The sequence below is a fragment of the Neofelis nebulosa genome, chromosome 3, assembly GCF_028018385.1.
Source record: "Neofelis nebulosa isolate mNeoNeb1 chromosome 3, mNeoNeb1.pri, whole genome shotgun sequence".
Classification (NCBI taxonomy): Eukaryota; Metazoa; Chordata; class Mammalia; order Carnivora; family Felidae; genus Neofelis; species Neofelis nebulosa.
Window position 1 is genome coordinate 106,363,465 of NC_080784.1, and position 24,173 is coordinate 106,387,637.

A 24,173-nucleotide genomic window follows, 5' to 3' on the forward strand; every position below is an offset into this window, starting at 1 on the left:
CACTTTCAGATACTACTGTAGATGTTTTCTACCAAGATGATCCCTTTTTATTAAAATCAAGATTCTAAGTCCAGACAGCTCAGTCTGGTAAGCAATGCTTCTTGAAGAATATTTTCATAGCCAGGTTCATTTTAGGCATGAAACATATATCAACTTACCTACAACAGTTGCCCACTGATTCTTTCTAAGGTTTTAATGATAATCAATATGTTGACCAACATAGGCTTAAGTTTATATCTCCTGGTCCATTTATTTAAAAAAAAATGTTTAATGCTTAGTACTTTTGAGAGAGAGAGAGAGAGAGAGAGAGAGAGAGAGAAAATGAGAGTGGGGGAGGGGCAGAGAGAGAGAGAGGGAGACACAGAATCTGAAGCAGACTCCAGGCTCTGAGCTGTCAGCACAGACCAAAATCATGGACCATGAGATCATACTCATGGGGACCAAACTCATGGGCTACAAGATCATGACCTGAGCCGAAATCAGATGCTTAACTAACTTAGCCACCCAGGTGCCCCTCTCCTGGTCCATTTAAATTTTAAGTGGTACTCTTGAAAGTAAAAAAATACCTTTAAGTGCCAAAACTATGACACTATTGAAGTTTGAAGTGATTCAGTTAGTTTTGTTCTGGGATGATCTATCCATTGATCATCATAAATTATAATCTAAAGTGGCTTTCCCTTTTCTAATAAATCTATCTCATTCTTATTTTTTGGAAGAACACACTAGTTTATTGCAAAATGTTAAATGAATTCAATATTTCCAAGGCTATAAGGAAGCAACAAAAGAAATGAGAAAAAGAATATGCACCCAGTTTTGAAAAATATCTATTTAATTGCCAAATATATTTGTTTTGTTTTGTCTTGCATGAAATAATTAAAATAAAGAATCACAAGAGAGTTGTTTATAAATCAGGGATAAAACAATACCCAATAATGAACACTTAAGTTACTGTTAGAGTTATTAGTTCACATTTCAATCATCTAAATTTATTTATTTATTTTTTTATAAAATAAGATTAGGTGGATAACAAGGCATTTTTTGAAGTATAAACCCATTCAGTCAATTGAGTCAGAAGTACTAGAACACAGAAAATTCAGCTTATGGAGGACCAAAGAGGTTTTATATTTATAAAACAGATGTATCATTGTACCCCTCAAGGCCCAATCTTATGTGTGAGGACAGGGGGTTTCCCTTTGTCAGTAATAAGTTGTGTGAGTTTTAAGCAATTCCATGGGTTTGCAGAGCAAGTTGAAAAATTGTCCTTGGAAGATAAATAAATCCCCAAGTTAAGAGAGCTGTCTATCATCCAAACATGTGTTGCTTGACAGGAAAAGTACCGTTCATCATTATGCCTGTCAAGTGGAGCTTTTAATGGTATCCAAATAAGCAAAAGCATTATGGTAGGAGTAGTTAGCATTCCTTCAGAGCATGCATTCTGAGGTCAACATTCATAATCAACTGCTGTGATTGTGTTTCACTGACCTTTTACATTTGTCTGAACAGCAAGAAATATTTTCCTCAAGGACCATGTTAAGTATGATGATACTTCCCTTGCCACAAAGGTTTCTCTGTAGGACTACTCTTTCTCCATTTTTAAATGGACTAGCAAAACAAAGATTGTGTGACAGTGTCTATTATGCCCAGACATATCCTTTGCAGTCAGCAACTTTACCAAAATGGTTCTGTTCATAGGTGCTGTTCATATGATGGATAAACACTTATTAGTGTACAAAAGATCCTTACCTTACATTGTGTATAATTATATACTGTTAAAATGTATATATTTGAGTATTATTATGTATGTGAGTAAAAATTCTAACTCCTGAAAATAGTCCTATTTGTGAAAATGAAATATGCTGTCAGTGATAAATTTGGATATACAGATCATTAGCATTGATGATGCTGAATCTCAGTGAATTTATCAACCAGTCTTCTTCTAAGGCCATTAGTCATAGATTCATAAAATACATGTCAAAGTGGGAGAGAATACCAACTCTGAAGGAATACGGATTTCAATCATGTAGCTCCAATAATGACGATCTGACTGAACTTAGATAAGTTATATTACACTTTGAGCTTTAGTTTCCTAAACTGTAAAATAGAGCTAATAAATATTACTTCTTTAGATGGTTAAAAGGGATTAGAAATAATATGTATTAAGTTCCATGATGCATATACAACTCCTAGAGGTGCCCAAGAAAGGGCTAATGGATAAAAATGACTCAGCTTCCAGCACATACACACACTTGAAAGGAACGTGCCAAGTACGAAGAAAAGCTATAGAATGTTGGTAGTTTGCCAGATGTTTGAAAACATCTGGATTTATTTTCAGTTTTTATGCATATATTTGGCATTAACTCATCTTAATCTAAAGATAAAGGTTGTATCTGTCTTTTCCTCAGTAAGTACACATTTCATAGCTGAAAGGTGGAAGAAGACAAGCCTACTTATTGCTTGAAACAATACAGTTATTTAAATACTAGTGGCTTGTTTTCATTGAGCACTTACTATGCTAAGCCCTATGCATGCTCAACCACTTATACCTACAAAACCTCAGTGAGAAGTATAAATATAATTCCATTTGTGTATGTTCAAACAGGCTTCCCTCACTTTCATTTTACAGATAAGAAAACAGAAAATTAGGTACTTTGCCTAAAATCACAGAGTGAGAATCAGAAATTGAACCCAGGGAATCTGACTTCAGAGCATGTGTTTTTAACCACTATGCACGTTGCCTCTGTAGTCAATAGTCTGAATTCTCTACCATGAATCAGAGTAAAGGGAGGGAGGAGAAGTATAACAAGAATTAGTATAGGCAGTTAAGGAAAGTCATGGAGGAAATGGAAGAGATAAGGCAGAGGTAACAAAGATTTGCCCTGTCAGCCCATTAACTGGGAAAGACAGGTTTTGTTTCATTTGATTTTCCTTCTTCTTCTTATATTGTAACATTTATATATAAGGTATTCTTTAATGACTGGAAAATAATCAATATTTTGACCCAATATGTTAAAAATTCAAACTTGAGTATAATTATCTTTTGCAAACTGTGATTTGACACAACATACCTATATGAGCGTGTGATGTAATGCCTTTTTCTTGAGAACATTCCCTCAGAGACCTCTTTCCACATCTAATACACACACTGATAAGGAGTTTCTATCCTTAAAATACTGTTGTCCCTATAAGTGCCTCTCAATTTAATCAGACCACAGAACTAAGAGATGTTGGTAATGTAAATATTTACCAAATACTGTATTCTTTGCTTACTGCTTCTTGATCCATGCCAGGCAAGACTTATTTTATTACCACCAAGTGAAAATGGAAAGTTAGAGCTTCTCTGGGAAATTCAACAGTGTTATTTTCATTTCACAGAATAAATCTGAGAAGAGTTTCAGGTATGCTAATTTGGTTTTAGGAAGAAATAATTCCCTGGAAAAATGCAAAAAGCTTCTTTTTCTATTCTCTGTCTTCACCTTCATTTCCAAGTCTTCCAGAACTGACTAGAAAACAGGTATCAGATTTGAATTCTCATAGAATCTTGTGGTTAAACTATTTTGTCTTGTGTACATGGCATGTCAGTTATGTCAGCTTGTTGTCAGTGAAACTAAATCTTATCTCATGGGCTGATTTTCATGTATAACTCATTGACAAGTCCTCTTGGAAGATGTCAGAGTACGTGGTAGGAACCAAGACAATCTCTTCCTTAGATTCCATTACTACATCTATTAAATTTTATGAAAAGGAAAGAGGAAATTAGCATAAATCTAAACTCTCCTATGTGGGCTATTTTCAATCCATAACATGAAGTCTTAGGGACCTTGAGATAATCAGAAGTGGATGAGAGAGATGATCTCAGATAAGGAAAGTATTAGAAATTAAAACTTTTTGATGGCAATTGGAAAGTAGTCTATGATCTAACAGCTCTTTCTGAAGCTCCAGCCTTTCCTCAGTTTCCCAGGGCTTTAACAAAACTTTCCCTTATCTCTGAGATAAGACTTAATAAGCATTCCCTCACCCCAGCTTGCTCTCACACTGAAGCCCTAGGTGGATCTGTATTCTTCAACTGACCAGAGAAATGGTCAGAATGGTCACTGGGAGCCACAGCAAGAGCAATGATGGTGGTTAATTAAGTTTTAGAAGTAAGGAAATAATCTTACTTTTACAGGGCTTGCTCTCAAGATTCTGAACTCCAAATTCAGTCTTTGATGGCGAGTTTCCTAGTACCAAAGATGAGTTCACAAGTTGTTGGGAACTCATGTTTACAGTGGTACAATATTTCTGGAAATCAATAGCAAATAGCAATATAGTTTCAGGATGACAAGGCAAAAGAAAACAAGGACCAGAATACAAGGAATAAAAGCAATAATAACCCAAGGAAAATCTTTCTTGTGGGAAGCAAACAACATCCTGGAACCTACTGCAAAAAATTCAACTAGTAAAGTGGAGAAAAAAACTTGAGAAAATACCTAGCATATGGTAAATAAGCAATATAACTAATAACTGGGTAAATCAAAAGTCAGTGGAGAAGACTGTGGCAGAGTCGGATGGATTGCTCAACTTGTGTCCCAACCTCGTTTAAGTGTGCCTTGTATGTTACAGAGGCTGAGTAGATAAGAGCATTTCCCAGACTCTCCTTCAGCGAGTGCTCAGGGTGTGATATAGTTCTAACACAGCAAGTGTAGCTGCAAGAAACTTGTATTAGGGATTGAGTTAAACAGGGAGAGACATTAGATTGTGAGGTATCCATTTTGCTGGTGCAGATCTGGGAGATGATTTTACTCTGGATACAGCAGTTCTGCTGGCAGCTTCCATCAGGTCATAATCCTAGATCACCACTAAGACGTGTAACCCTAGACCCAGTGCCAGGACCAATGGCTCCTGACTCTCTTGCTTCCATATTGTGGCAAATGTTGCCAATCCCTTGGGTAGCCAGTTCTTCAGTGTTGTTTGAAGTCATTCCTAGAGGCCCTGCCTAAAGCCTGACTTTCCAGATCTTTCAACAAGTCTGTAAGTACTTATTAAATTCATTTCTGACTAAAATAAATACAGGTTTCTACTTTTTGCAAATAAACTCTGAACTGATACACAGTGATAGAATCAAGGGCAAACACAGAAAGTAAGAAGGAAGGGGAAGCTACTCAAATACAGATAAGATGAAGAAACTATGGATGCAGAGACTTGTACTTCAAGACAGGAGAGACAATGAAGAAATGTACACTGGATAAATTGTATGAGGTCACCATCTGCTAAGAATAAAGGAGGAAGGGCAGAGGAGATTCAAACTTGAGGACAATGAACGAAGCTCAGAAAAGCCATTATAGAGTACATACTAGGAAATCAATACAAGAGAAATAAGAACTCTGTGAAGAATTTGTAAGGAAAAAAGTGAGATGGTTATCAACATGCACAGTTATTTTAGACAAATGTTCTAAAAGGATAACAGTTGATTCCTAAAAGGAAATAAGGCTTTTCTCCATTAAAACATTGATAAGTGCATAAAGAATTGAAAAAGGGATTCAATTTAGAAAATGTTTGTCTAAATAGTGAAAATAAATCTTAAACTGTATATTCAAATCAGGTCATGGGTGCAAATGCAAACAGGTACTGGGATTTTTCAGTTATTCTATACTCAGCACCTCAACTCAAGCTCAATAGTCTGTTCTCATGTTGAGTTTTCATTTGAAGACTATGAACTTTACTGCTGTGGTCACTAATATATGTACGGATACTGAGCGAAAAGTTTTCCTTTTGGATAATTGTCTTTATCCTTAGGGACCAAGTCACCATAAAAGTAAAAAGCATTCCTGGTAGCAACCTTGGAAGGATTCCCGGAGTAAATAACTGTCTTTGACAGGAATGAGGGCCCTAATCCATGGGGCTGCATACTTAAGAATCTGCATACCAATGTGATTTCACAGGCAGAAATGATGCTGCAATAGAACTGCTCTTGAGCTGTTATTAAGCAGCCACCATTATGCTAAAAAACCAAGTACAAATATGGAATGGTATTCTCTGCTCTTCTTTCCTTCCTAAGAATGTAAACATCCTAGGTCTTTCAGAAAACCACTGATGGACCAGAGCCTATGTGGACATGTTCCTGTCTGCTTTTTTGTTAGATGAAATGCGATAGATTTAATAAAGACTTCTTACCTATAGGCATACTCTTTCTATGTACATTGTATAAAAAATAATATAAGAATATTTTTTAAAAGGGGTGCCTGGATTGTTCAGTTGGCTGAGCATCCAACTCGTGATATTGGCTCAGGTTGTGATCTCATGGTCGTGAAATCGAGCTGAGTTCGGCTCCACACTGAGCATGGATCCTGCTCTGGATTCTCACTTTCCCCTCTCTCTGCCCCTCCACTGCTTGTGCGCACTCTCTCTCACTCTCTCAAAATAAATAAAATTTTTAAAAAAGAATAGTTTTAAAATACTTTTTAAAGAACTCATTAAAAAGCACATGTAAAATCTAAAAGACTAGATAAATAAGTAATTAGTAGAATCAGAATTACTTAAAAAAGAGAACAGAACTAGAATTCACTATTTTGGTTTTTAAAATATCTGTTTATTTTTATTAACTGTACACGTAACCATTGATAAAGTAATAATTTTTAAAATATTTTTAAAGTAGGCTCCATACCTTAACATGGGGCTCAAGCTCACAACCCTGAGATTAAGAGTCACATGCTCTATTGACTGAGCCAGCCAGGTGGCCCTAACAAAATAATTATTATCCTAGAATACCTCACCTAATAATAATTTAGTTAGTCATCTAAAGAACCTATAAGTAAGCTCACCATCTTTTGAGGTCAAAATACAGTACTAAATAAAGCTCACTAAGACATCTATGCATCACTGTAAGTGTCAGGGGCTCTTTCTCATTCTATTTGCTCAATTTTATACAATTCTAATACCTTTTTTATTTGGTTTACAGAAAATTAGAAATGGAGAGACAAGCATACATCCTATATAAAGGAAGATGTTATAGTTAATACAATGCCAAAGCAAGAAGATAAAAGCCAAAATTTAAAAACACATGAAAATCTTAAAAAAAAAAAAAAAAGACTTGGAATACTGGATAATTTAATGAATGTGTAAAAAAACTCTCACATGCTCCATGGGACTTGATGCCTCTATTGCATTTGAGTAAAAGAAAGGACATTAATAATTATGATCTCAAGTCATTTAAAATGCTTAAATCATCTTTACTAGATTGATTAGATGCAGAAAGCCTGTGACATCTTTTAGAGAGTAGTATCCTAAATAGCTAAACAAAAGTTTTGTATAACTGGATCTGAGGCATCAACACATTAGGTACTGGATTAGAGTTCATAATTTGAGGTCCTAAGTACTTTTTTTGTATTGCTGTTTTTACTAAAATGGTTTAGTTTTAGACACTGAAAATATATCTGTCCTGTTTTCTCACAGCTCTATAGACATCTGAAGTTTTACTATATTTAACTAAACTAGATAAAGCAGTTTTTTCTTCCAGGTTGCTCTTACATAAAACTACGGATAAAGAAGGTAGACATAACTTGAAAAAATGTCCTCTACATGACAAGAGTACAGATTTTTAAAACATGTATTAAGTTCTATCATTTTGCTCTAGTAGCAAACTGGAGATAGCAGCTTAATTAAGCAAATAAACCATGTGACAAGGCATTTAGGGTCTCAGGGAATCATTTTCCTTATAGGAGAACAAAGGCATCCCCTCCAGATAGTTAATGCTATGCCTTATTGAACTGTAATATACACATATGCATATATACACATACATATGCATAACATATGCATATGTATGTGTATATATAAGATACATGTAAGATGCATCATGGTGCTTCCATTTTGGAAATCATATAAAGTTTTTGAGGAGGTTTTAAAGCATTTTTTTTTTTTTTTGAGAAACAGCAAGAGTGCAAGGGGGGAAGGGGAGGGTCAGAGCTGGGAGGAAGGAGGGCCAGCACACAGCCCAACCCAGGTCTGGATCTCACATGAGATCATGATCTGAGCCAAAATAAAGAGTCTGACGATTAACCGACTAAGCCACCCAGGTGCCCCAAGGAGGTTTTGATTAAGGAACTGTCAACAGTACAAATTTATAAATATTTTGCATAGTTTTATTCCAAGAAAGTTAAGTTAATTGCATTAAACATTTATTTTAGTAGGAAACGGGGGTAAAAGACAATGCCAACACGGTCTTTGCATAATTGGAATACTTGCCACCTCCCCAGCCACAGGACATGCTGAGCCATTTGGCTGCACAAAGGAGCAAACTAGCTGAGGCAGAGGCCACGGGAAGTTAATCAAGGACTATGCCCTTTCAAGGGCGGGGTTAAATGATCACCTCCAAAGCTTTAGTTAACTGGAATTTCATCTAGACCATCATCAGTATTTAAATGTGTGTGACCTAGAGCAACAATTCTCAAACATCTTGGTCTTAGGACCCATTTACAATCTTGAAAATGATGGTGTACTTTAAAAATATTTTGTTCTTGGGGGTTCTATCTATTGATATTTACCATGTGAGATATAAAAAGTGAGACATTTAAATTTTTTGTTCATTAATTAATTGTAAAATACAATAACTGGTATGTTAACATGAACAATAGGTTTTTATGAAAAATAACCATGCTTTTTAAACTAAGATAATTTAGTATGAATAGTTTTCTATTTCTGTAAATCTCTTTAATGTTTGAGCTTAATAGAAGACAGCTGGATTCTCATATGTGCTTCTGCATTAATTCTATTGTGTTACATTGTGTTGATTGAGGCATATGAAAATCTAGCCTCACACATTTATCTAGTTGGAAAAGGGAGGAGTATTTTAACAGCTTTTCAGATAGTTTTGGGTATTCTTCTTTGATACTACATCAAACTCAACAAGTGGTAGTTTCTAAAGTTGCAATGTGATATTTAAAATCATAACAAGGAGGGGTACCTGGGTGGCTCAGTCAGCTCGGTTCAGGGCATGATCTCGCGGTTTGTGAGTCTGAGCCCCATGTGGGGCTCTGCACTGACAGCTCGGAGCCTGGAGCCTGCTTTGGATTCTGTGTCTCCCTCTCTCTCTGTCCCTCCCCACTCATACTCTGTCTCTTTCTCTCTCTCAAAAATGAATAACATTAAAAAAAATCATAACAATGAACTTTTCATACTTTGTTACATTAAAATCCACTGGTCTGTTTTGCATTTTGAATGGACCTTTTACCCATTCATGATTCTGTTACACCATGCATTGTTATTTGGTAAATACTGACTCACTGAGTTTTGCAGATCTTCCAAATATTGACACATTTCATTATACAAATAAACAAAATCACACTCCTTAATATCGTCGATGATCTCACCAGAGAAGTCTTTAAGTATTGAGAAGCTATCAAATTCTCACTGGCAGATGAAACTTAATTTTCAAATATTGGCAGTGTTTTCCTTGAAGTGACAGGTTCATTTTGTTCATTTTTAAGAAACTGCTGAATATCCAGTATGATTAACCACAGTGTGTCAGTCATTCTTTAAAATAAAAATGGAGTTCCATGGGAAAAAAATGGCTTATAGAGATTGCAATTGAAAGGATTGTATAGTGTTTCCTCAAGACAAACACTGTCCTTCGGGATTCAGTCAAAGTGCTTTATGTATATTTTCATTTTGCCACACAGAATATTAAAAAGATGTGTGCTTGAGATTTAATAAAATGCAAACCTTTACTGCCTTATCAGGAACATCCTATATGAAACCAGAAACTTGTTTCCTAAGTGGAATGGTGACAGTAAGGAATACAATGACTCCTACTACAGGTGGGGGTCACTGCCTTGAATGCTAAGGTACAAGTGGCTTCATTCACCTTTGCCTTTGTATCATAGGCACAAATGTCTACAGAGAAAAAGACAACAGCTTGGTATTATTATGAAAATTGTTTCGTGAACTCATGGATCCCCTGAAAGCATTTCAGAGACCCCTAGAGGTTTGCAGACCACACTCTGAGAACCACTGATCTAAAGAGACACACATATGTGATAAGCATCATTGGCATCCCGTGTATCTGAGTTGGAGAGGAGAAAATTCCATCAAAGGCAACACAAGGGCAAACAGCCCAGGGAGGAAAAGGTTGACAGAAATCAGGAATGGAGGCCTTTTGAAAACCTTGCACACCTGAAACCAACTGCGATTTCAGACTGAAGGCAACTCTGGCGACCTGGGGGGAAATGAAGAAGCTCACTGTTCAGCCCAGTTCTGGAGATCCAAAGTCTACTGTCTTTGGAGATGAGACACAAAGAAGAGGAGAAAATATATTTTTTTTATGTTTATTTATTTTTGAGAGACAGAGACAGAGCACAAGTTGGGGAGGGGTGGAGAGAGAAGGAGATACAAAATCTGAAGCAGGCTCCAGGCTCTGAGCTGTCAGCACAGAGCCCAACACGGCGCTCAAACTAACAAATGGTGAGATCATGACCTGAGCTGAAGTCAGAGGCTTAACCGACTGAACCACCCAGGCACCCCAGAAGAGGAGAAAATTTTAAAGAAAGGGAAGGGAAGGGAAGGGAAGGGAAGGGAAGGGAAGGGAAGGGAAGGGAAAGAAAGGAAAGGAAAGGGAAAGAAAAGAAAGGAAAGGAAAGGAAAGGAAAGGAAAGGAAAGGAAAGGGAAAGAAAAAAGAAAAGAAAGAAAGGAAAGGAAAGGAAAGGAAAGGAAAGGGAAGGGAAAGAAAAGAAAAGGAAAGAAAAAAGAAAAGAAAATCTTCACAGGGTTGGAATGTCAAACTTGAATTGGAAATAACCCCCATTCAGTTCCAAATTACTGACTAGTTGAAATTCATTGAGAGCTGTGATTGCAATATATTGTTTACAACCTAAAGTATATCTTGCACATAGTAAGCTGAATAAATGACAATATGAGAAAATTGAATTTTACTCTAAAGTCTGTCTCATTTCCCTCAGTACCAGGGCCAATAGTCACTCCCAAACCTACTGTATACTTTGTAATTTATTCTCTCTTTACAGTCTCTTTTAGGTTTGAGATTACAACACCGGTATCATGGAATAAATGGGGAATTCCCAGTGTATCCGTGGAAATGAATTGGTCTATTGAACACCGCACATCAAGGATAACTGAGTTTTCCCCAGCAAAGGCAATGGTCACACCATGACTCAAGAAGCAACTCTACAGCTGCTCCTGCCAATCACTCCATTTCGCCATCATCCCTCTGGCCCCATAAGGGGCAAAGTCACAAGGCAATCAGTAAAACATAAAACTTTCCTAAGTATGGGCTTGGTTGCAATTTATGGAGGTAAGCACATGAGGTGAAGAAGCACCAGGCGCCAGAGCTGACGCAATACCGCAGGTGCCTGCAGTTCCTATAAGCTCTGTCTGCCTGGGCAGGTCCACGTGAGTGGAGCGGGACAGTGGGAGTGGTTTCCAAATCCTGTACTTCAAGAAGGGAAATCAGGGTCATGCCAAGTGCCTTCTGTGTCCATGTAAGTGTTCTGTTGATGCATTTTCAAACCAGTCATGTTCCCTGCTGTGATTGACTAATACTTCTCCTATTTATTTCTGATTGAGGAAAGCCTACATGAATGTCGTCATCTTGCCAAAAAATCTTGGGCCAGAGCCAGCCAAGGAGAGACTTGCAGGGACAGATGAGAGCCCTCAGCTACTCTCTTTCCTCACCCAGCCAGAGGTCTTTCTTGAATTTCTGTAAGAAAATGGAGCAAGGCTCGAGGTTTGTTTTTGTTACCTCATTTGGTTAGTTAAGTAGGTAATTATACTACATATTTACTGATTGTCTTTATGTGACTGACAGTGTTCTGGGCTCTGAAGTACAATAATGAATTCTGCCCTCAAGACCTTTATATTCTAAGACAGATAAGTTGGTAGATAAGTGTAACCCAACATGATAACTGCTATCCTTAAAGTCAACACAACATGCAGTGGGAGCACATAGCAGGGCCATATGGCAAGGATTCTTGGAGGAGGCAAGGTTTCCCAAAGGACAAATAATCGTTAGCCTCATAAGGAGGAGGCAAGGGAGATCTGAGAGGCAAAGGTATAGAGTGTAGTACACAGTGAGTGCTCAGTGAGTGCTGTTATAGGAAATATCCTTTCACCACACAATACTCCAGTTAATACTATAGTATCTTGTTGAGTACTTCAAAACAAATGCCTGTTAGCTTGCCTACAAGATGGCTATAAAAATCCCATCTTCGCTATTCAAAGTGAGGTTCACAGACCATAGCACTGGAATTATCCCAGAACTTGTTAGAACCATAGAATCCCAGCCTCCAACCCAAATGGGTCAACTGCATTTAACAAGATCATCCATGTTTCACATATATATTAGGGTTTGTGAAATGCTGTCCTAAAGGCTCATCAACCAGTGATAGTGGTTTCTAACCTTTGGAGAACATTAGATTTCTGGCAGGACTTTCAAAATGCAGAAACCCAGTTTTTATTCCCTATCCTCCATGGAAACCCTTTCCCAGGAACCCCTCAAGTTGGTATTATTGTCTATAAAATGCTATAGGGAAATATGTAGGGGGCCAGCCATTTCTGTGTGTGTGTGTGTGTGTGTGTGTGTGTGTGTGTGTGTGTCTGTATGTGTGGATGTGACAAATAGGCAGATCTGGACTGAGTGACTTTTGAGGGCCCTATCATTAACTCTATTGGGCTTCAAGTAATCATACTTCTCAAAAAGACTAGAAGATAAGTTTAAGATGATTGTTTTCAGATTTCATTGCACATTATTCTATTTTAACTATACAATTTTTATCGTTCTGAAAACAAAGATGTTCCAAAGCATCTGTCTGCTTTAGAAGTGGTAAACGTAATGTGAGCCAGAGTGCTGCTAAAGACTGCTTATGTGGAAGCACCATTACCTACATTTTATCCCTAAGGAGATCATGCAGGCAAATAACTAGTTCTTCAAAAATATCTTGTGTAGCCTCCAGCCATACAAAAAGCTCCAACTACCATTTGACAATACTTGTGCTAAATGTACAACGCAAATATAACAAAACATTCAAATTCTGATTTACCTTAACTATAATTTTTATTCTCTAGCTGGTCACAAAATCTAACATGCTAAAGACAATGGATTTCCATTTGTTCTTGATTTTCGTTTGAAACTAAATATGATGAAATTTCAATTTCCTTTCTATTATTACATAAGCCTAAAGCAAAGAAATGGAATTACTAAGAACTTGTTTTATAGGAAAAATTGTTTCCACATTAATTAAATTAGTTGCGCATAACTAATATACATCTTCTGATATTTGGAGGAAATGGAATAGTCAAATAGCAGATAAATATATTAAAGTAATTTAATGAATTAAAGTACAGTATAGAAACATTTGGTATGACTCAAGCCAAACTATATAACAGCCTATATGAATTACGATTTAAAGGAAAAAATAAACCATATTAAATTTTTTGAGACATAAACTTTCCTAATTTATAAATGTAAAAGAAGATTTATGAAATACTGAGTTTTCTCCTATTCCTATGAAACAATTTGGATTTCAAAGAAAATATGAAATCTCTAATTGTTTTTCAAATGAATGGTTTGGTACTCATCATTTACAATAACACAACCTAATTGTCACTGATTAATCTCATTTATATTTGCTAAGACATGGTTTCTTTCATTCAGAGTTTGCTTTACAGAGAAAGAAAAAGCCTGTGAAAATGAAACCAATGTGTTTACAAGTTTCCACAGCTCATTTCACCTCCTTCTGAAGGCATTCATTCATCTACCAACTACTGAGTATCTCCAGAGGCACGTACTGTTCTAGGCTTACCTTCCAGGCTAGCTCTGGAGACTACAAAGAACTTGGTAATTGGACCTCCATCTTAAAAAGCTGATTATATGACATGCCCTGATAACTACAGATAATTAACAGGACCCATAGTGAGACAGGCACCTTACCTCATGAGAACAGATGTAGTCCAAAACAAATAGGCATTAAGCACCTAGTATGTGCTTAGTTTCATTCGTTTGTCCCTTCCAATCCCCTTCCCGTTATCTCTCACTCTAATAGTGGTGTCTTACAAATTCTTCATAGACTACAATTATGGTTGATGGACTCAATTTGCTTGTCATTTTCAAGGGTGTAAACAATGGTTTTTTGTGCCTGGTTCTATATCATACAGATTCCTTTATTAACACATTTATATTTGACATGTGAAATATTCAAAACAAAAGTATGAGATGATGTTGTTAGCATATAAATATATCGACAAGATGTTCTGTCTGTTCCCCAATATCAGTGTTAAAAAATCTGAAATCCATATTAAAATAGGAAAGAGTGTGACTGGAATAAATATAGATTGACACCCCTGCATTAAGAAGTTTCTTCGAAATTTTAATTGTTGAATACAAATTTACTGGATAATTTATAATCTAGTAAAAGACCTTCTGTTCCTAAGAGTGTTAGTTTTGCTTCCTTTTTGATGAATACTCTGACTCCATCTTGAACCACTTCATAGAAATCTCCTTTTGTCTTCATATATTGTAAAGTGTAAGAAAGGCAACGGCTAGGACACCAACTTTCACACCATCATGCTCAGGTTTCTCTTTGAGAATTTTGTTATTGTTTATTGCTGACGGTATCAGGGTGAATGTGGCCTGGATGGCTCGTTGCTTCCCCTCACCCTCAGCTCATGGCTTCTTCTTGTTAAGGAAGCTGACATCTTTCTGGTGCCCCAAAGCCTCTGGCTAAAGCTCGGAGGACACCCTAGCTTCTCTCTATGGACATTCCAAGCGCCAACATGTTTTCTTTTTACTATCAAGCCATTTATTCTCTTTGTAGAATACAATAATTAAAGTTGCTAAATACTCCAATTGGATATGTGTTCCTAGACTAGCTTGGTGTTAATGCTATTTCAAAACAATTGTTTAGTTGTTCTCAGCGATGCTATTTGCCTATATTGTTTTCCAAAGGTATATATTTATTTGCCATTTTAAAACTTTTCTCAGTTATAAAGAAAGGTAATTTTTAACAGTTTCTACAAACAGGCAGGCCCGAGAATGCTGACTTCTCTGTAAGGAAAGGAGAAAGCCAAGAAGCAACATAATTCACTCCGTAGAATTCCCTAAAGACTCAGGAATTTGTGGGAACAGTTCCCCCTTGAAGTAAAGATGAGGGTAGGGATGAAAACAGGAATATTAAGAAGACATCAGAACCCCCCAATACCATTTCCTAATTCCCCTCAGCAAAGCAAATGTCCTTTATTAACCTTACCAGGTGCAGCTGAAGGTGGATGTCCCATATGGAAAATAAGGACTTAAGTGAAAGATTAACTACTGAATATTGAGATAGCACCCTGACCCTAAGCCCCCTTCTGTCTGGGCTCCCAGAACTCTGGCAGCTGAACTTATACCCCTTTGAAAGGAGATTGAAAGATTCTGATTAGCCAATCAGTAAAAATAGCAATATTAGGGTTTGACCAAGAAATGCCCCAGTTTGACCACCCTACAGTAAGGAAGGAAATCTATCTTCTAATCTAAAAGAAAGCTTCTATTGTAAAATACAGACCAAAAACAACCAAAAAGTAAACATAACACTATTCCGGAGAGGAAAATGCCAAAAAACATTATGACTAATATCTTCAGAGTGATATGAAAGTCATAAAACAGAAATAGGACAATATATAAAAGAATAAGACACTCAGTGATTAAAAATATGTCAGGAGAAATGAATAGCTCAACAGAGAATTTGGAAGATAATGTTGAGGAAATTTTTTAGAATCTCCTAGAACGAAACAGGTTTAAATATCAAAACAAACATGAGAATAGAAGGAAAAATTAAGAATGGGGGTGCCTGCGTGGCTCAGTCAGTTAAGAGTCTGACTTTGGCTCAGGTCATGATCGCATGGTTCATGAGTTCAAGCCCTGCATCAGTCTCTGTGCTGAAAGCTCAAAGCCTGGAGCCTTCTTCAGATTCTCTGTGTCTCCCTCTCTATGTCGTTCCCCTGCTCATGCTCGCTCTCTCTCTTTCTCTCTCTCTCAAAAACAAAATAAAACATTAAAAAAATTGAGTATGGATACAAATGGTCCAATATCTGAATATTAGAAATTTCAGGATAAGAAAACAAAATAAATAAATCATCAAATAGATAATTCAAGAAAACTTTCAAAAATTGAAAGACAAGGCTTCTAAATTAAAAGAACCTATACACTATATTAGAATACACACGAACCAAAGCACATCATCATGAATTTCACAAAGTGATCTTATAAGTTCCCAGGAGAAAAAGTTATATACAAGGGATCAAGAATCAGAATTGCTTTGGACTTCTCAACAGCAACACTAGAAGCTCAAGCACAGACTAAAACCTTCAGAATTCTGAGGCCTTTCCAGCCTGGAATGCTAGTCCTAGAGGAATTATCAATTAAGTGTGAGGATAGAATAAAGATGCTACCAAATATTCTAGATCTCAGAAAATTTAGCTCTCATCACCCTTTCTTAGGAAGCAACTGGAGGAAGGGTGCCATAAAAATGAGGAAGAGGGGTGCCTGGGTGGTTCAGTCGGTTAAGCGTCCGACCTTGGCTCAGGTCATGATCTTGCGGTCAGTGAGTTCGAGCCTCACGTCGGGCTCTGTGCTTACAGCTCAGAGCCTGGAGCCTGCTTTGGATTCTGTCTCCCTTTCTCTCTGACCCTCCCCAGCTCACCCTCTTTTCTCTCTATCTCTCAAAAATGAATAAATGTTTAAAATTTTTTTAAATAAATAAATGAGGAAGAAAACCAGGAAAAAAAGAGATGGAAACATGGGATCTACGAAGTAGGAACCAGCTCAAGAGGAAAAAGGAATCAGCAGGATGACTACAAAGAAAGATTCCAGGAAACAGACATGCACCTGGCAAAGAGAGTTACCAGTTCCAATTAGAGCAAGTCAGAAGACTCTATCATCCAAATACAATGATATTGATAAAGTTTCTGATGTGATTTAAAACATAGGAGAATTATTTAGACACATGGACAGAGTTTGGGGATAAATTAATGACAAAAACTTAGAACACTAAAAAGGAAAGACAGTTTGTTAATTCTAGGGAGAAAAAATTTTTGTGCAAGAAAGGAAAAACTACTCCTAGCATATTATAAAGCTTAACATCATAATGTTAGCTTAGCTTAACATCTAGCTAAGCATTGAATATTGATTCAAACAAAATATGATATAATTGTATTGGAAGTGTAGAATAGGGGCAGAGAGGAATTATGTGGGCTTGAGGCCACGAGTAGGGAGGGGTGGCACAGCTTTATCTTCATCTTCCATTTTGGTAAGCCAATGGGTAATGTTGATGAAAGAAAAGAAAAGAAAAGAAAAGAAAAGAAAAGAAAAGAAAAGAAAAGAAAAGAAAAGAAAAGAAGAAAAAAGAAAAGAAGAGAAAAGAAGAGAAGAGAAAAGAAGAGGAAAGAAAGAAAGAAAGAAAGAAAGAAAGAAAGAAAGAAAGAAAGAAAGAAAAAGATGTAGGTAGGAAGGAAGAGAGCAAGAGGAAAAAAAGAAAGAAAAGAAAGAAAGAAAGAAAGAAAGAAAGAAAGAAAGAAAGAAAGAAAGAAAAGGAAGGAAGAAGGAAGGGAGGAAAGAAGGAAGGTAAAGAAAAGGAAGGAAGGAAGGAAGGAAGGAAGGAAGGAAGGAAGGAAGGAAGGAAGGAAAAGAAGAAAGAAAGAAAAAAGGAAAGAAAGAAAGGGAGGAAGGGAAAAACAGAAATAAGTGTGTAGTTTGGAAATAAGAAGGAAAATAGCATCACAAGTCTTCTAGAACTATTCAGATCTTAGGTGCATACAATTTTGATAAAGAATAAAAACTAAATTTAAAAAGCATCATGACTTTTTCCCCGAAGTTTTGTACTTTTAATAGTCTGGTTCCCAGGTATACTTGATTTGAGTAACCTGGGAATCTATCTTTGTATAAATAAAAACTGTTTTGATTTACTCAAAATTCTACTGTAGAATATTGAATAATCTGGGCTTTATGGGCATGAAAATTTAGCCTAATGCTTGTTTAATTCTTCAGTGAACACCAAGTATCTAGCTAAGGAAAATATTAAAGTGCTGTTTTTATGTTAGTATCTGTTCTTAACGTACAGGTTAGTATCAAAACATGAGTGTACATATAAATGTATATAAATGTATGTGTGTTATGTATAAAAAACTGTGTTCTCTATAAAATTTTGAGGTGAAAAGCAGTTTTCCTTTTTTTCTGGTCAATTGATCCATTCTTCCTTTAACTATATATTGAAATACCATAGGGCTAAGACATGGCACAGCTTTAAGAGGCACCCATCACACTGGATACATGTTAGTGACACCCCTTGTGGGGCATAAAATCAAGGAGAAAACAAATGGTAGATACGGAATGGGAGTGATTTTTGATCTTCTGAGAGGAAAGTGTGAGGACAGAAAGAAAACCAGTGTGGAATAAAAATTCTATAATGGAGACCTCAAATAAAATTACACTTCACTCATGAAACCTTAGACCTTACAGACTTGTCCCCAGTGAATGATTTAAGAGTTTTGGTGCTCAGAGACTTTCTAGACTTATGTATTAGCAGAAGAGAGAAAGAGTAGGAAGAAAGGGGAAAAAAAGGAAGGGAAGGAGCAAGGGAGGGAGGAAGGAGGAAGGAGAAAGAAGTCACAGACCCTCTGTGCAAATGATATAACTGAATACTAAAAAGTGGAATTAAATGTTTTAATTCATTTAACCTGCCTATCTCTGCTTCCTCTACCTCCTGTCTACCTCCCTTCCCCTTTCTCCTGGAATCCAGCCCTGGCAACTCAGATGGTGATGAGGTCATAGGCTCCAAAATATGGCCATGGTATGAAGGCAGCAGCACAAATTTTTAAACAGCATTTCAGCACCACACCACAGTGCCGAGAAGGGAACCTTGTGTAATGTGAACAACTATGAGCTCGTGCTATTTTATTAATCCAGGGTGGTGATCCCTGGGTGTTGCATTACCTGTGTGTGTGTGTGTGTGTGTGTGTGTGTGTGTCTGCAGTCTTCCTATTTTATATGGCAGTCATCAAGAAGTCTTCCTCTTCTTGAACATGGAAAGGACAGAATGCAGATGACTCAGTATTAACCCTAACTCTGCTCACCGATTAGCAAGGTTTTTGACCTTAAAAGCAAAGAAAGGTTCAAATGAGAATGACCTTTTCTGACATCCCCTTCTATTCTAGACTCCACCTCTGCATGTGTCAGTGTCTTGCTCCTTATCACCTCATTAAGTCACCAAACATTGCTACCTGGAAGGAAAGATTGATGGAGTGATAACTGGCAACTCTCTTGTAACACTGCAGTCAGTGCATTTCCATTTGCTTATTAAAAGAGTCTTGCTTTTTCCCAAATAGACCCACATCCTGAAATTCCTTTCTGTTTAACAAGCCATTCTCCAAAGCTCTTTAACTTTTCCTTTGCCAGATCCTCCAGAAGGAAAATAACTTCTTGGGCCAGAACATGGTAGTGTTTAACACCTCTACTTCAAAACCTTTTGTAAATGTCAGGGAACAGTGCAAACCTCGAAGAGGGAAGTAGATTAGAAGAAAATTCTTCTCTGTGTTATTTCCCAGAATGTCCATCCTGTCTTGAAATCTGATTTTCCCTTCAGAGTCCAGAGCACATGACTGCTCCTCCCTGAAGCTCTTCCCCTGATGATTTCCCTTTAGCGTCCAGACAGAAATACTTGCAGTCCATGAACTTGTTAAAAATGACTCTGAATTTCTCTTCTGGCATGTTGTAACTTATGTTTTAATTATTAGAAAACATGTTATCTGCACTCTTAAATTGTATCTTCATGAAAACAGGAACCTTGTTTTAATCTCCTTATCATTTGACATGGTCAATTAGTAATAACAAGAACCACTGCTAAACCATTTACTCTGCACATGTTGTCTCTAATCCTCACAACAACCCTGAGGGAGGCAGGCAGTATTAAATCATTTTGCAGAAGAAGAAACAAAGTCTCTGAGATATGAAGTGGCTTGCCCAAGATTACACTCTCAGTTAAGTGGCCAGTATTTCAAGAAGCTGTCATTTCAACCAGAATCTGTTCTCTTCACACCCTGCTATAACATAGAAAGAAAGAACTGGGGCACCTGTGTGGCTCACTCGGTTAAGCATCCAACTTCAACTCAGGTCATGATCTCACAGTTCATTGGTTCAAGCCCCATGTCAAGCTCTGTGCTGACAGCTCAGAGCCTGGAGCCTGCTTCGGATTCTGTGTCTCCCTCTCTCTCTGCCCTTCCCCTGCTCGTTCTCTTTCTCTCTCTCTCTCTCAAAAATAAATAAACATTGAACAAATTTTAAGAAAGGAAAGAAGAAAGGAGGGGGAGATGAAAGAAAACGTTTAAAATCTCAGGCTTTTCTCCGCTTATTAGAATAATACTTCACAGACTCCCAGAGCTGTAGAATTGTGAGAGATTGAAGAAATTAACACAACCCCTCCTCTGCTTTTTATACAGAGAACAACTAAGACCAGAGAGGTTAAGACTCCTGTTCAAGGTTGCACAACATGTAACACAGCTGGGACTCATGCAGACCCCAAGGATCCTGACTCTCACCCCAAAGTTCCTTTCTCTGTAAATTTTGAACCAGGCACTGAAACACCAAGACATTTAAAACAAGATAGCAACTAATAGACATATAGGCTTGTTTGTTTGTTTGTTTAAAGTTTTGTTTACAAAGTCCTCTGGCCACTAAGAAGCAAGAATTATAATTTCTAAAAGTCTTCTTGCATAGTTTTATCATTTCCCAAATATATAGGATAATATCTAAATAATATGAATCTCTTTTGTTGGTTCACCAAAAAAGGGAATATTTTGCCTTTAAAATGTGCTTTGCTACTTAGTAGTCATTACAATACAAATAGTGAATGCCTCATTGGTCAGCAACCTGCCAGATTCACAGTTTTGAATACAAAGGCAGCAAAGTTTAGAATATGACCAAGCTGGTGAGATGACTATGTATATTCAGGGCCAAGTTCAGGGCCTTGTAATTTTCCCCAATTAGCTGATACATACTTTCAGAAAAAATGTGATTAGCAAGCATAGACAGTTACCAACCCAGTCCTAGATGACTCCCAGTGTAGAACTCTGGGTTTTCCTAGCTCCATACCAATGCCCCACCCCCAACCTTCTCCAGAATCCTAACATAGTGTCCTCCAGGAAGCTTTCTTCTCTCTTCCTCAATTCCTCTCCCTATCCCCAGCAAATGCATTGTGGCAGGAATCAGGGACAACGAAGATCTTGGAAATAAGGAAGGGCAGGTATGTGAGAGTTACTCTAAGGTCAAGAGTAACAGATGAGAACGGGAATTTTCAAAGTAACTTTAGATAAATGGACTGAGCATAGACCAGAGCAGCCTAATGGGAGGTATTACTATATCAAAGGAAAGAATGTGTCTTTCTGAATGAGTTGTCCAGAAATAGAAATTAGAAAAGGATAGGAGACAAAGCAGTGCCCATAAAAATACTGCCCAGATGAGAAGGTATCCAGATCAAGGGCTTGATGTGTACAATAACAGGTGCTTTCCAGTTGGGGAGGGGGGCCCAGGAGGCACCTAACACTGAATCTTCCAACTTACACACTGTGCTCTGATTCCACACTCACAAATTCCAGATTTACATAATAATGTGGTTTCTAAGGGAATATAGGCACTCTCCAGAAGATGCAAGTATTTAGTCTTCTTGTCATTATTTTATGCTTTTCCCCTCTCTCTAAAGGAATAAATCAGATCTAGCTCACCCTCAGTCTTCTGTGTCTTCAGGTAGCATGACTTAGTATCCCCAGACTGGGTTACTGCTTGACCAATGACAAGATTGCTATTGAATGTGCATAACTGAGGGTCAGGTCCTGGACTATGTTAAATTTGTAAAAGACAGGCCACCCTTGAGAGACCCTTCCTCAGCCAGTCAACCAAACCTGCCCTACCTCATCATAGCTTCTTTCAAATTTCAGTCAAAATTAATTGACTTCTTCTCTTCCTCACTGACCTGTCTCTGAGGGCATAGCTTATGCCTTGTGTTATTTTTACCTTACAAAAGTGTACCTCTCTTGTTGAGAGGAGGTTGTTTGATTTTGTGTATTCATTCACTGATTTTTGAATGACAATATAGAAATGAATAAAGTCTATATACTCTATATGCTACATGTCCTCTATATACTCAGGTTAGTAGGGGTGACAGTCACAAAAACAAGTTATACATGTGGTAAAGGAAATAATAAAAGTATTCATAAAGAACAAGTGTATCACAAAAGAGGGAGAGATGGACCATGTTGGGAAGCCTCCCTAGTGGAGGTGATGTCTGAGTTAGATTTTGGAAAATAAATATAACTTCACCAACAAAACAAGAAAAGAGGAGTATTCAAAACAAAAGGGAAAACGTGTAAAGGCAAAAAAAAATGTGAAATGACCTGGGAACCAAAACACAGCTCAGTATTGCTAAAATGTGAAGTGCATGAAACAGAGCTGTACGAGGTACAAGTCTGGGTATGTGGAGAGAGGCTGAAAGTTTGTGTGTATGCCTCACATGGGGTTTGGACTTTCCTTTGTAGGTGACCACCAAGGCTAACAAAGGTTTTTAATTACAAAAGAGACTGGACCAGATTTGTGTTTAGGGAGATGTTTTTAATACTACTGTGGACAAGAGAATAGAGAGAGGTAAGACAGAAATAAGTAGAATTAGATAGATAATGATGAGATAGATAGATAGATGATAGATAGATAGATAGATAGATAGATAATGAAAGAAGAAATTTGGAAACATCTAGACCAGCACTAGCTAGTAGAAATAGGGAACTACAAATGTAAGCCACATGCATAATTTTTTTTTTTTTTAATTTTTTTTTAACGTTTATTTATTTTTGAGACAGAGAGAGACAGAGCATGAGCGGGGGAGGGTCAGAGAGAGAGGGAGACACAGAATCAGAAGCAGGCTCCAGACTCTGAGCTGTCAGCACAGAGCCCGATGCGGGGCTCGAACTCACGGACTGTGAGATCATGACCTGAGCTGAAGTCGGACGCTTAACCGACCGAGCCACCCAGGCGCCCCACCACATGCATAATTTTAAATTTTCTGGTAGCCATGTTAAAAACATAAAAAGAAACAAGAAAAATTAATTTAAATATATATGTATTTCAATATATCAAAAATACTTTCTTTCAACATGTAAGCAATATAAAAAGTCATTGAGATAATTTATGTTATTTTTCCATTCTAAGTCCTTGAAATCTCTTGTGTATTGTATACTTACAGTGTATCTCAATTCAAATTGGCTATGATGCAAGTGTTAAATAGCCACATATAGCTGGTGGCTACCATACCGGGCAGCAAAGGCTCAGACAATAAATGACAAGGCAGCGATTCATGCAGGAATGGGAAGGATAGGATATGTTTATAATGTACTTACAAGATGAATTTGACAGATTAGGAGCTGATTTATATCAATAATGAAATACTAGTTGAATATAGAGTCTTATAGCTTGGAAAACTTGTGGGATGACAGTTCCTCAGCCAAGCCAGGGAAGCAAGTTTAGGGAAAATAAGGTGGTGAATGTGTTTGGGACTTGCTGAATTTGAGGTGGGGCCATCATGACTGTGATGTGAACAGTTTACACTATGTAATGCTTCTACGTTTCAAGTTCTGTGTTTTTTGTGTACGAACACACATAATCCTCAAAACAACACTATGCGATTGGTATTACCACCAACATTACAAGTGAGAAAACTGAGGTACAGAAAGAATAATTTCTTTGACCCAGATTCTCAGTCATCAGTTACCAAACAGCAGTGCAAAGACTGAAACCCAGTCTGGCTTCAGGGTCAGAGGCAACAATAGCACATTGTACTGCCACTCACAAGCCGGGCCTATGGAATCACCCAAACCTGGGTTCACTTACTAACTGTGTGGCTTTCAGCAAGTTATTTAATGACTGAACTTTGGTTTTCTCATCTATGAAACAGGAATGATACGCCTACTCCATAGGGTTGTTGAGAGAAACGACTGACTGACATACATAATATATACAACATGTTCATCACAGCAATTGGTATACAACAAATTGTAAATAGTAGCTACTGCTATTATTACATGTGTTGGGTTTGGAACTCAACGCAGAACTCCAAATTGGCATATACACTTCTCCTCAATACCTAACACACTAACTGGTCTGAGTTCTATCTTTTGA

The 24,173-nt window shown here is 37.3% G+C and overlaps 1 protein-coding gene across 2 annotated transcripts in view; it reads right to left on the reverse strand.

The window, feature by feature from the left end:
* The window catches only part of SYNPO2 (synaptopodin 2), a 172,019-nt gene that overhangs the window by 39,622 nt on the left and 108,224 nt on the right, over positions 1-24,173 (reverse strand). The gene's annotated exons all lie outside the window — the stretch shown is intronic.